Here is a 13,036-nt window from a genome sequence, read left to right as displayed (position 1 = left end):
GACTAATTTAGCCAACATCACACTATGCAAATCAATTCAATATGTTGGATAGGTTGCCTTACGTCTATGCAAAACGTTATATGTATTTATAGAGTGTATTATATTCCAAGAAATCTACACAAGCAATAAGCATTACAAGTATATAAACTACGCATATATTGACAATAGCGAGATTAATTATACATATATAGCAAATTAAAGAGTCGATCGGTTCGATTGTTTAACACAATATCAAGAAGCTTTTGTTCTTTCATCAGAAATATGTACCACGTGGGATCAAATCCCATGTCAAATGTTGTTTCATTTTGCATATTGAAATATGTTTAATAAACTAGATTGGTTGCCTTTGTGGTGGTGGTGAATAGATTTATTCTCATTGTGTCATCGTTATCCAAGGTTGATATATCTTCGTTGATTGTAAATATGTGGCATTATAGTATTTGTTCGAACACGGCAATCCAGGATCAGATGTTGAATTCTTACCACCAATAAAACAAACTCTTTCACAACTTTTAGCGACAAATAAAATTACCCGATTCAAGTGCACATTAGTTAAACTATTTTACTCTCTATGTGGGATACTTATACTATCTGGTATTTAGTATTTCATCGTCTACTCAATGTTCCAAAGTGTTACATTGTTAGATAAATCAATTTACACGTTTTATTGACATGCATTTAACAGGTTATCGCACGACAATCCCCAGGACATCGCTCGTTATTTATGAGTGATCTTGGAATTTTGCCGAGTCGCAAAAGGTGAGTGAACATTTCTAAGATCAAATGTAAAGCGGTGCGATATTACGGGGTTGTCGTGTAATACCTCTTCCATCTCATATGGTTTCACAATCTATTCGGTCTTTTCGGAATATGCAGATGAAATTGTAGCTGATTGCTATATTTTATTTAAGACGTTTTGTGTATAATAAGTGGAATGATTTAGTAATGAATTGATAATTATTTCTACTATAAAGTAATTTGGAAATATGCATATAGTCACATAACTTCAAGGATATATTAAATTACTTTTCTTTTTAGCTGAATATTTTCATTAAGGGAATAATCACGATAACACTGAATCGTAATCAATTCTAACGCTGTTTGCTTTTGTATTGTGCAGCCAGAATGGATATTATTTCCTAAATAGTTATACGTTATTTACGGATACTGACAGGTATTTTTCACATATTCCGATAATTAAACAGTGGCTGAGAGATTTGTAATCAATCCATCAATTGTTGTGATATGCATTGTATATTGTCGGTTTCCGTCATATTTTGTGATGACCGAAATGGCACAATAAATTATAAAAATTCAATTACAGCTTAGGGATCATATTCACTGGCATATATGCCTGACATGCAACACTACCACATACAATATCAGTGTTCAAACCTTCTCAACGGAAAAAATAAAAAGCAAATACGCACAACCAAATACAAACATCCTTCATATGCATGCATGTTAGACTCGTAAAATGTAGGGCTATGCTGGATATTTCCCCGTAACATAACATAACATAACAATATTATGACAACACTGTCAGAGAACACATACTCACGCCCCAAGCTTCTCAATGTATCACATTCAAAATCAAACACAAACTTTATTTATTCTATTATTCTTATGTAATAATATCCATTACTATGTATTTTATTATTGTGTCGAGAATCGCCAATTTAGTCATATGCAAGATGTCATGGGAAACAAGAGAGAGAACACCCAGTAAAAACGTGTCCACGCGGCGTTTTGCACAAATCATTAATTGAAAGTACGATTCTACGAGATTTAATTAAATGAAGAAAATGGTTGACGGATCGTTGGCAGCGTTGAGTTTGGCAGCGGTTTGAATTTCAAGCCCTTGGGCACCACGATAATTAGATTTAACTTTAATTCTCAAGAGCAGCGCTGGTCACACAAGTGATCTGTCAATGAATGTAAGTACTACGTACAACGCGACACCCTTAACAGCGACCAGTCAAAGTTGCTACAGGCTGCAATGTAGTAGCGCCCAATTTGGTAGATCTATGATCCATTTTTATTATTGTGATTGCATGGCCGTACAGATTCGTAATTTTATAGACATACGTGACCAAACATACCTTGCCAACGAGACTCGTCAGGTGGATGTTCCTATCATAGCAACTAGGTTAAAGGCTAATGAATTTGTGATAAAATAGGCAGTTTCACAACATAGTGTGTAGTGAAGGTTTGCAGGTGAAAGATTTACATTTCTCAATGTACAATATCCATGCCAAGAATTAATCAATTTAGTCAACAAATAATTATTTACACTCATGTGCCAGACATGATGCAAAGTGGAGTCAGTTTATTTGTGCAACTCCTTCCTTTATTTTATACATGACATTCATAATTCATAATCAGTCAGTTGAATCAAATCTGGAAACAAATGCACGGATCACATAATTATACACAACCTATGCCCACTATTAGGATTTACATCGCATACATGTACGAAACAGAAGAACTGTGGTCTCGTGTATCCACTTCCCTTGAAAAAAACATGTATATCATTCACTAGACTGGCAAAGTCGGGACTTCTTTTTTGTTTTACAACAAAAAATATAATTAATTGTCAATTTAGCCTTTTTAACGTGATCGCGAGAACTAGCATGACTTCGAAAGAAATCCCGATTGGACGCACTTACGTTGGAGTGAAAACCGGTGCGGAATCACTCCGGTGATTATGCTAATTTAAAGATGTTGACTAGCTAAAACAACGAATCAGAGTGCAGCTGTACACGTCATCTCTTATCTATGTTAATGTTCGTGACCTTTCACTTCTGAGGGCCGGCGATTTTGAAAGACTACTTATATACATTGGACATTTAAATCGACTTGTTTTCAGTAAACATGGATAAAGTATTGCAAGTTGAACTAAAAAAAGTATCCATCTCTGCGATCGAATCGGGTCAACCTTTAAAAGGTCACGTTTACTTTCACAAACCCATTATGAATAATTAATATCAGTAAAATTCCCGCAAATGCGTCCACTCGGGATTTCTTTAGCGGTCAGGTTAGTTTTCGCAATCACGCTAAAAGGAATAAAATAACAATTAATTATTTCTTTTTGGAAAACAAAAAAGAAGTCCCGACTTAGCCAGTTTAATCACTCACATGTGTCAGCTTGTGTGTTAACTTTGTTTTTCACACCTGACGTTGATGGCGTTCCATTCGTTACAGTCATTGCAGCCGCTTTTAAAACCCAATGTGTGTGGCTCACATTTTTTGCGGGACGACCGCTATGTGGTTTTATTGTTTTGAGGTTTGAATATTATCAAGAGATATCTCACTTCTTGGTGGAAGGAAGTATCTAAACGTAAAGTCAAATCACAAGCACCTTCATCTGTTGATGGTGTGCTGGTGATTTGGGTGGAGGTTGTTGAGTTGTGGCGAGTTCTACCTGTCATTTAGACTGTTGACAGTCGGTCGTACCTAATATTATTATTAATAATAAATATTGTGTATAAACGTTATATGCTTGAATATATTGCGAACGCCAGGACAGGAAGTATGGAGTGCCGTTAGGCATGACCGACTGTCCGGGACTGCAGACGGGGACAGTCTCTTGGGACTTAAAGTCCCTCCCGTAAAATGCTTCGCATTTCTCATCAAATGCCGTTGGCGTTTGAATATCTAGGATACTCAATTACATTAGAACCGAGGACTGTCGACAGTCTACCTGTCATTCCTAATTTTAAGTTATGCGGAAATTTTACTGGGTACTGCACATTTAAAGTATGCGCCCTCTAGAGTTTACATTCTCTTATCTCTTTGTTTTACTTCGCAGTGTAAATAGCATTATGAAAATAGTATTACCGGTAGTTCCAATTACCAAAGATCATGGAGGCGATATGTGTTACAAATTATCTAACTATTGTCCTGTTGTTGTAGCAACAGTATCATCCAAACTGAGATTGTATTGCTAAACCGCTGTATTATTGTTATATGATTTCGATTATTCAATTGCCTTCTAAGAAATAAAAGCGTAGCGTAGTCTTGCATCGAAGTTGCCTGGCGTTAACATTGTTAACAATTGTTTGTGTTCTGGATAAATCGAGCATTTTTTCTTAAATCTTTTCCAAATATTATATATGTATAATTTTTAAAAATCTGGCACATGTATATTGGAGTTAATTTTAGTTTACTGTACTTGAATGGCCCATCATAAGCTTCATTTTGATACAACCTTGAAACCTGAAACCACTTGTGATATAGCCAAAATTAAAACCTGGTGTATAATGAATGCGACCGACAGAAATAAACACGAGTCAGCGCAGTAACGAATCGATGGTTGCGTTCAATTGGATTTCCCGTGGTTATCTGTATCTGTATTTTGTAACCAATCAACCCATTTCTTTGGAATTTGGAAAGAGTTTCAAAAGTAATAGCTGCAAACAATAATACATTGCCGACAAACTACATGCCATAAAACCACCATAAGTTGTGTTAAGTTGTGTAATTTTCTTTCTACTGTAAACCGCTATTGTTTGACTTTCAGAGAGCTCACATATTAGCAAACACTATATCCCACAAAACAATTACATGTATTATTCACAATGACGAGACGAGCTACTCAATTCACGCTTTTGTTATTGTTCAATAACTCGATAACAATGTGTATTCTTTTATGAATGCAAAATTGTTCATCTAGTCCGAGGTGTTCTCAGACATAATTACAACCTTCAGTAATTAGACATATTGACAACCTTCTCTAATCAGACATAATTACACCGTTCAATCATCAGACGTAATTGTAAGCTTCTGTCATTCTGTCATCGAAAATAATGACAATCATCTGTTATAGACACAAATATCTCATTCTGTCATCTGACATGATCTGACATCTATTTCAAGAAGACATAATGTCCACCTTCTCTCTTCAGATGTAATATTACAGCTTTCTGTCAGCAGACATAATTACAATTACATTGATCAGTAAGCATGACAATATTTAGACATCGATATATATATATATATATATATATAAATATTGTGTTTGATTGGCTCATGTGAAGATTGTAGCAGAAATGTAATCCACTGAAAGTGCATTTGTAAATTTGTATACTAATTTCTATGAGAGAAAGTCGCAGAGAAACAAATATTTTACAGGAATGTTGGACATTGTTAAGTTAGGCATAAATATAAATAGTCGAAATCATAGTTAAATCAATTATTTCTTGTCTATGTGGTTGAATTCATGCCCTTGTAATTTCCAGTCTCGGGTAATGTTTTGAACTTGAATTGAGCATGAAGTTACTTCAACTTTACTTAGAACAACCAACCAAGTTACAAATGTCCTCGAAGACAATACACAAACTTACACAAGAAATGAACACATCTATGATTACTGAATCACTCATCAATTTCAGATCAATTTGCCCAACACATTCATGTCGTAAACTATTCTACTAAATTATATAATTTAAAATTGAGTAATCCTGAGTCCGTTCTTGTATAATGTTTATATCTTTAATGTATCTTTTTAAGGCAGTGGTGACATATTTGAATAATGAATTCCCTGTCTGTCATCACGTTCAAAACAATTACAATATATTCCTTTAAATCTAAATTACAGTGGAACACACTCAAACATTTGCTTACACAAGCATCACGTGACATCCATTAACACCTGTGGTGGTCTATTTTTCTGTTAAAAATCACAATTTATTGACTAGTGCTATTGTAAACCATCTTGTGCATGTTAGCATCAATAGATTTGTAAATATACCAGTCATGGAGCAATTCATCGTCAAATTTTATTGTTCCACGGTGTGCGCTGACTATTTACAAAATAGCTATATTTCAAATGCATTTGAAAAGACACAATAAACGATCGAACAAAAGAAAATATATTCCCGGCGAATTTCAGATTTTTAAATGTGCTATAATTATTACTTTTTTTAGTTTGAAGAAAAGTATTTCATGTATTAAAATAATTATTAAAAACATATTAGAAAAAAACACGATTTAACTGTTCACACCTTGCCAGTGTTTTTGTTGCGCAGTTTTAACTGCACATATTTGAGATATATTGAATTAATTAAGTATTGGAAATAAATTTAATTCATGTAAGGAAAGACATCAAGCTGTGAATGATAAACATCCATCAGTGAAATGACGTAATATATCATATGCATTAAGAGAGCAGTTGTTATCTCAACAGATGTCAAGGAATGTTATCTTAATCGACATTGGAATGTCAGATGAGTAGTTCGTTATCATAATGATTTAGTACAAATCTAAAGCAACAAGACACAAGTATGCTATTAATGAGAATATAAAGAATATAGGTCAAATATTTTATTCAACATATTTCGAATGTTTAGTAAACCGAAATAGATTTTGTAGATACAACGACTGTGATGTTTCAACGTGCATTTTTTAATATGTTGTACATAATTTAATGCGTTGTGTGATTGAAACAAGTGACTCAAATATAGTTTCCAAGTACATTAACTGCAGTGTATTTGCATTCTGTATAAAACAGTATACTCACGGGGAACTTTATCCTACGTAATCAATAATTATAAAAACGTATTACACAACATCAATAATACACCTCACTGCACACAAGAATTTGCAGGTGTTTGAATTAATAGTTAATGTTATCTAGTTTATGTTATATGATATTTAGGACTGAAAGCATGACTAGTAGACAATCATTATAATTATTTAGAATAATTAACGTCAAAACGATAATCAATTATATCCAAGAAGCACGTGAGTACAAATATTTCTTTATTATTTAAGCTTACACATTCTTAATGCGAGTTTGGTTATATAATTGATTGATTCAATTCATATCGGAATAACTAATTTGTAATAGTGCATCACATTACTGACGTTTTGCTACATGTTTAATTGTATGATAGACAGGTTAACTTGTAATAAATTTCCTTGCGGGCCTCGCTAATTGCTGTCATTCCAATTTCAAGATTATTTTTTTATCCTTCTGAAACCATACCAATACCTCAGTTCCCCCTCTTTTATGTGACGGGATTTCTATCGACAAAATGCTTCTTTGACGTCAAAATGATGTAGTTGGCTGTGAGTAAATGTAAGTTTCCAAACGTTTGGTTGTGTTCAGCATTTCGAATCTAGTAACACTAGTAACTAGTAACATTTAGTAAGACAGTTACATATAAACAAGAGTAACAGCGCGACGCTTATTTATGCCACGGATGACGTAACTTACATAAAAGGTGCGTTTAATATCGATCTTTATGTTTCTGACTCATGTTTTGCGTTGGTTTGTGCGAATACCGATCATAATTTCAATATGCAATTGTAATGAAAATACGGCACAGAGAAAGATGGACACGTTCGTAGTATGAAATATGTTCACACATACTGTGATAACTATTACAGGAACATTATAGTACAGTTTAATTTAAATAGAGGCATAAATCCGTACTGTCACGTTGGCAGTTACATGCCTTCAAATACATATGTATTAATGGTGTCAGGTGGCGGATGACATTTTCGCACTTAGGTATTTGTAGAATATGACACCCTTCTCACATATTATCGTGATACTATCCGATAATTAAACAACATAATTAAGGTATAAAACAGAATTTTAAATCGAGAAAATATCTATACATTAAGTTACTTATCAATCCATATTTAGAATGTCTGTATACAAATGTTTAAGGTATATTTTAATTGTTTATAAGACCTGACAAGGTTACTATATTACTATTCAACATTATAATTACTGGAATGACATAAATCACCACTACTACCCCCAGTCACCATCATAAACAGTCAGTTTGCCTTTATCATGAACATTTTATGATCATATACACAACATCGACCACATGGTGATTACTATACAATACAATAAAATATCATTTACATATTCAGCTTCAGTTATCATTCACAATACACACGTTCTATGTGAGTGACGCAGTTGTACTCTCAATGATAATTTCGATTCTTGAGCGAAAACGTACAATTTTAAAAGTGCCCTTCAACATGTCACGATCAGTATTATGTATATTATTTATTATTCCCTTGTGCAATTAAGTGATGATTGATTGTTCAGCGATACTGGATGTATAATGGAATCCAGCTGCAATTATCGTCATATTAATGGTTGATACTGCTAAGACTCTCTTAATTGTCGAATGATCTATTTACGGTGTACAAGAATGGAAGCACACGAAGTACCGTAATCGCAGATCAGTGAGTATTTGTTTCCATTATTATTACCAATATAAACTTTATATTGACTTTATTCAATGTAAATTAATATTCACTATGTATTTCACATATACATGGTTAAGGCTTAAAATCACTTGGGTTATCATTGCCGTATTAATGAACTTTGTGTTTATCAAACGTGCATGATGGTGCGGACCCTTTGATATTGATATTTGAGTGTTATAAATACGCCACTTTGTTAATATCTAAACTTAACGAATTTCGCACGAACTGTATGTGTGTACTCTTATATTGTTTTATTATTAAGTATGGGTATATAATGAAAGATGCCTTGGAATCACATTTCATTTGAATGTTATTAGGATAGTATATAAAATAGACATATCATTGACATTTTCATTTATTTTACATTTGGGAAAATGTGATAATATGCAAAAAATAAGTTATTTAGTTAAAGCGGGGAGTCGTTACCTGCGCGTGTGTCAAACGGCCATATAGTATCGTGTTTTTTTTACAATTGAGCGTCTACTCACGAGGCTTTAGAGTGTGTTGTTTAATTCGTCACTTAGAACTCAATTCCCGCGCGTGCGCAGGTGACGACCCCTCTCCGCTTGAAATTGAATGTATCCAGTTAACGTGTTATAACTGCTGAAAGGATATCACGGATGTATTGCACAATAAGGTAAGGTTACCATGGAAATACATTCGGAACTGTCGGGAACGTACACATTTCCATTCAATAGACTGATGTGTACATCTTACGAGAGAAGCATGAACGCGATTTAAAAACAGCCAACATAAGTAGTGGATCATCGAAACAATATACATATATTTCATTAAAATCTTATGATTGTATGTATAATTCATTATATTAATATATATATTGCTTAAATAATTATGTGTCATTACTATTATCCTGGTTATACAGTACTGTCTACACACTGTCGCCATAGAAACCATATAACAACCGAAATAATACCGAAAATATAACAATTCTATTACTGCACACGGAATAACAAATGTTTAATCTCATATCGCCAAAAGTTACAATGAATTTACTACGAACTATAAAAAATGGCATCGTCTCAAATATTAAATAGTATCAAAAATGACAATAATCTTATATTATAGGTCACTCGTATTACATAATATAATAATGATATCATGGATAGACGAAAGACTTTTTAAGATATCAAGAAAATACCATTGGCAGCACATATAAACAAACAGCGTAACAACACATAGATGTGTGAGAATGGTGAAACCAACATACACGTTAGCTCCACCTACTCTGATTAATGTATGTATGATTTATTGCTATGCCATTACAGTTATCGTAGATCTACTAAACTGCCCTGGATGAAAACACAAATATTCCCATTTACGAAACTAGAAATATGTGGTAAGATCATGAAAGATAAGATATGATCTGCATAGTAACGAATTGTTGAGAGGACTGCGTTTTAGATTTAGTATGTATATTATGTAGTTAATGGCGGTGCTCTTCACGACACGCCTTGTTCAAAATAAATTGTTTGCCCGCACGAAATTCGAGTGCGCGCGACAAGAGCTTTTCAATTAATAAAAACAAAAAATGGCTGATGTAGTACCGAACTAACACGCACTTGGTAATGTAATGTGTATTCACATATACTTAGCATAAAGAGAAAAGAACGACTATTATTTGTTTGAATTATTTGGATACATAGGACAGACGTTCACATAACTGACTAAATATCACAATTTTCGTATAAGTTTACAAATAGGAACAATCAGAACCAACAATGAGTGCGTATCCCAGCGGCGATTTTCCATCGGGACAGTTTGAAATTAATAAAAAAATCACATTTTCTAAATTGCGTTTCTATGACGTCAAAAGCCGCGCGTGTCTGTAACGTCAACATACGTAGATGTGTTTATGCAACTTGGTTAGAGTAGTCATATTCAAAACAATAACGGCGGTGTGACGTTCCTATGCACTATTTACACAAGGGCCTCGTTGCTAGATATCCAAGAAACAGTATTCCCTGTACTTCATCAACAAGGCCTGATTACAAAGTAACGGTGAAATGAACGGGTTTAAATAATTTCACGGATAAGGTCGGGTAGTCAATTCAATTAGTGGCAAGTTAAAACCATTAATCTATTAAATGACACTTGATTATTATAATTAATTGTACGTCTTGGAGCGGAGTTATAGAGTAGAGACACTGTTTTGGACAGTTTTTATACTACTATTTCGGTGTTGTGTCAGAAATCAACAATGGCGATCATGCTGTCAGACACGCAGTGCTGACACAAGCAATTCACAGTAAAACCAGATTTATATTAGATTCAATGGAGAAAATATTGGAACATTAAGACTTTTCAACTTTCAATGAATATTAACAAACACTAGAGATCAAATCAGAAACATGGAGGCTGTCATTTCAATATTCACGTTAATAACTGTTAGGCGGGGAGGGATATCAAGAACGCATAAATTAATGATAAATTGTAATAATTTCTTTTACGATCAAGAAATAAAAAACATTGTCTTCAATATAACCCTATTCTTGAAATTAAACATTTATAAGAACTGCACTTCCTTTTACCAATCAATATATAAATTATAGATAAGTATATATACTTGGTTGCCATTAAAGGACAATATTCAATATTCAAATTACGTGTCAAAGTGTCAAAAAAGCCTAGTTAAGCAGTATAATTTGCGACAACGGAAGTAGAATATTAAAAACAACTCCCAAACCGTACTTTATTGATATTTCATTGTGTTACATCCATGGCAATGTGCGACCCCCGGGTACCGTAATTATTGTCCGGTCATAATATTTCGATATTAATAATTTAATAGACTTCCATCTAGCCATGTATGCAGCTGACGTAGACTAACGGAGTAGACCATCAAGTCACTTAAAACGTCTCGGGAGTAATGTGTAATTACTAAACTCATGCCACTAAAACACTGAACCCAAGACAAAGATCGAAAGTATCGAGCAAGTAGATGAACAAGAACATTGATGTTGGGCTGTAGCATTATTCGCCACGTCACTATTTCTCAATGAATTATAATGCCTTTTTTTGCCTTTTTGCCGCGTGTTCGAATTTCACGCAAACAAACTACGTATTTTACACGCATTTGTATACGTCCCTCTAAGTCATATAACGAACTGGACGCGGCACAACGACCACCGCCCTTTAAGGTAGAACAGTACCTTGCTTACTTCATGCCGGCGTGTGTTGCTTTGTGTTTAACCTTCAAACCCTTTGTTTTAGAGGTTCAAAAAGTGGGCTATAAACTTTCATTAAAGCTACACTAACATCGAGAATTAACTAAAGAAAACCTGGCATCAGAATCGAAAAAAAAATGCTGGTGCGGTGTACACCGATAGGGGGCATGATTACACGCTGGCGCTGTCCGAGCGTTTTTCATGCTGGCAGGTGTTGTTATTTGAATTCTTGTCATTTTCTAGGCTGTTATTCAGCGAGCAATGTTATTCAGTTTATTAGGAATTTCTCTAATTTTGAACTCACAGAAAAGAAACAAGTATGCTATGATGATTAATGTTGTTTACATATCGCATTTTTGTGATTATTTCAAAATCGAGAGAATAAAATAAAAAGGTACATGTACTTTAGTTTACATGAAAATAAATTTAATATGTTTAAAAAGGCTCATAATATAATAAATACAGTAAACTACTCTTCTCGGTTCACTGATCGTAAGATGCTGTCACGAAAATATTTTCGTTTCACAGACTCAAAATCATATTTACAGACTCAAAGTAATATTTATCTCTAAATTCGACAAGTTACTTAGTTTAACCTACATTTAAATTTTGTTTCTCTTTCACAATTACTACAAATTATAACCGTGGCTTTCCATATTATATGCTTATTAGACATTAATTATTTATTTATAAATGTTATAAATGAATTAGAAAAAATCGTGACCCAGATCTATTATAGTCGTGTGGTGAATTGTCATATAGGAGGGTCACTCATTAGAATAAAATATTAAATATAATCGTCTGGAAATAGTGATGAACTCAGAATTAAACCAGCTTAATTTGTTTTCTTTTTGTTTAGACAAACAGTCATACTATCTAGAGATAATAAACAATATTTATTTATTTATTTATTTATTTATTTATTTATTTATTTATTTATTTATTTATTTATTTATTTATTTATTTATTTATTTATTTATTTATTTATTTATTTATTTATTTATTTATTTATTCTGTCTTCTTTGTGTCGTTTTTGTCTTGTTTCATGTTACGTTAATGGACTGAACTGGACAGGACTGCCTAAACCATTATTAACTAGTTCTGCGATAGGTTTTGTGATCGTTGCCATTTTGGTTTTCTCGCTACTTCTTGTCTTATATGTTCTGTTTGTTACACGGTAGAAAGCTTAGTAACGATACAATACAGAGGGTCGGCAAGGGGTCTTTTCATAAGCTTTAATCAATTGTTTTTTTTATTTTCGTAATAATGTAATGTAATACATGAAAACGTAAATTCGTAGACATGGGGAAGGTGAAAATGTGATCAGCTATTTTATTAATCCGTAATTTGTACAAAGATCTTATTTTTTGTAAGCGTATAAAGCATTTTCCACATTAAATGTCGTATTTCGTACGCAATTTCCAATTTCAGTTTGATTCTTAAACACAAATTGTCAAATATATTATAAAAATGTAAAATGTAATTAAGAATTTGCTTCATATGTAAAGTGTAAAAACGTATGTTTTACTGTAAATAAAACTTTCATTTTATTTCCTGTAAAAAATGTAAAATGTTCTTTTTTTTTAATTCCTGTAACCTGTACTAGCTACCCCCTT

This window comes from Saccoglossus kowalevskii, chromosome 6 (genome assembly GCF_978046115.1).
Source record: "Saccoglossus kowalevskii chromosome 6, keSacKowa6.1, whole genome shotgun sequence".
In the NCBI taxonomy this organism is placed as follows: Eukaryota; Metazoa; Hemichordata; class Enteropneusta; family Harrimaniidae; genus Saccoglossus; species Saccoglossus kowalevskii.
The sequence above is the reverse complement of the archived record's forward strand: the minus strand, read 5'-3'. Positions refer to the sequence as shown.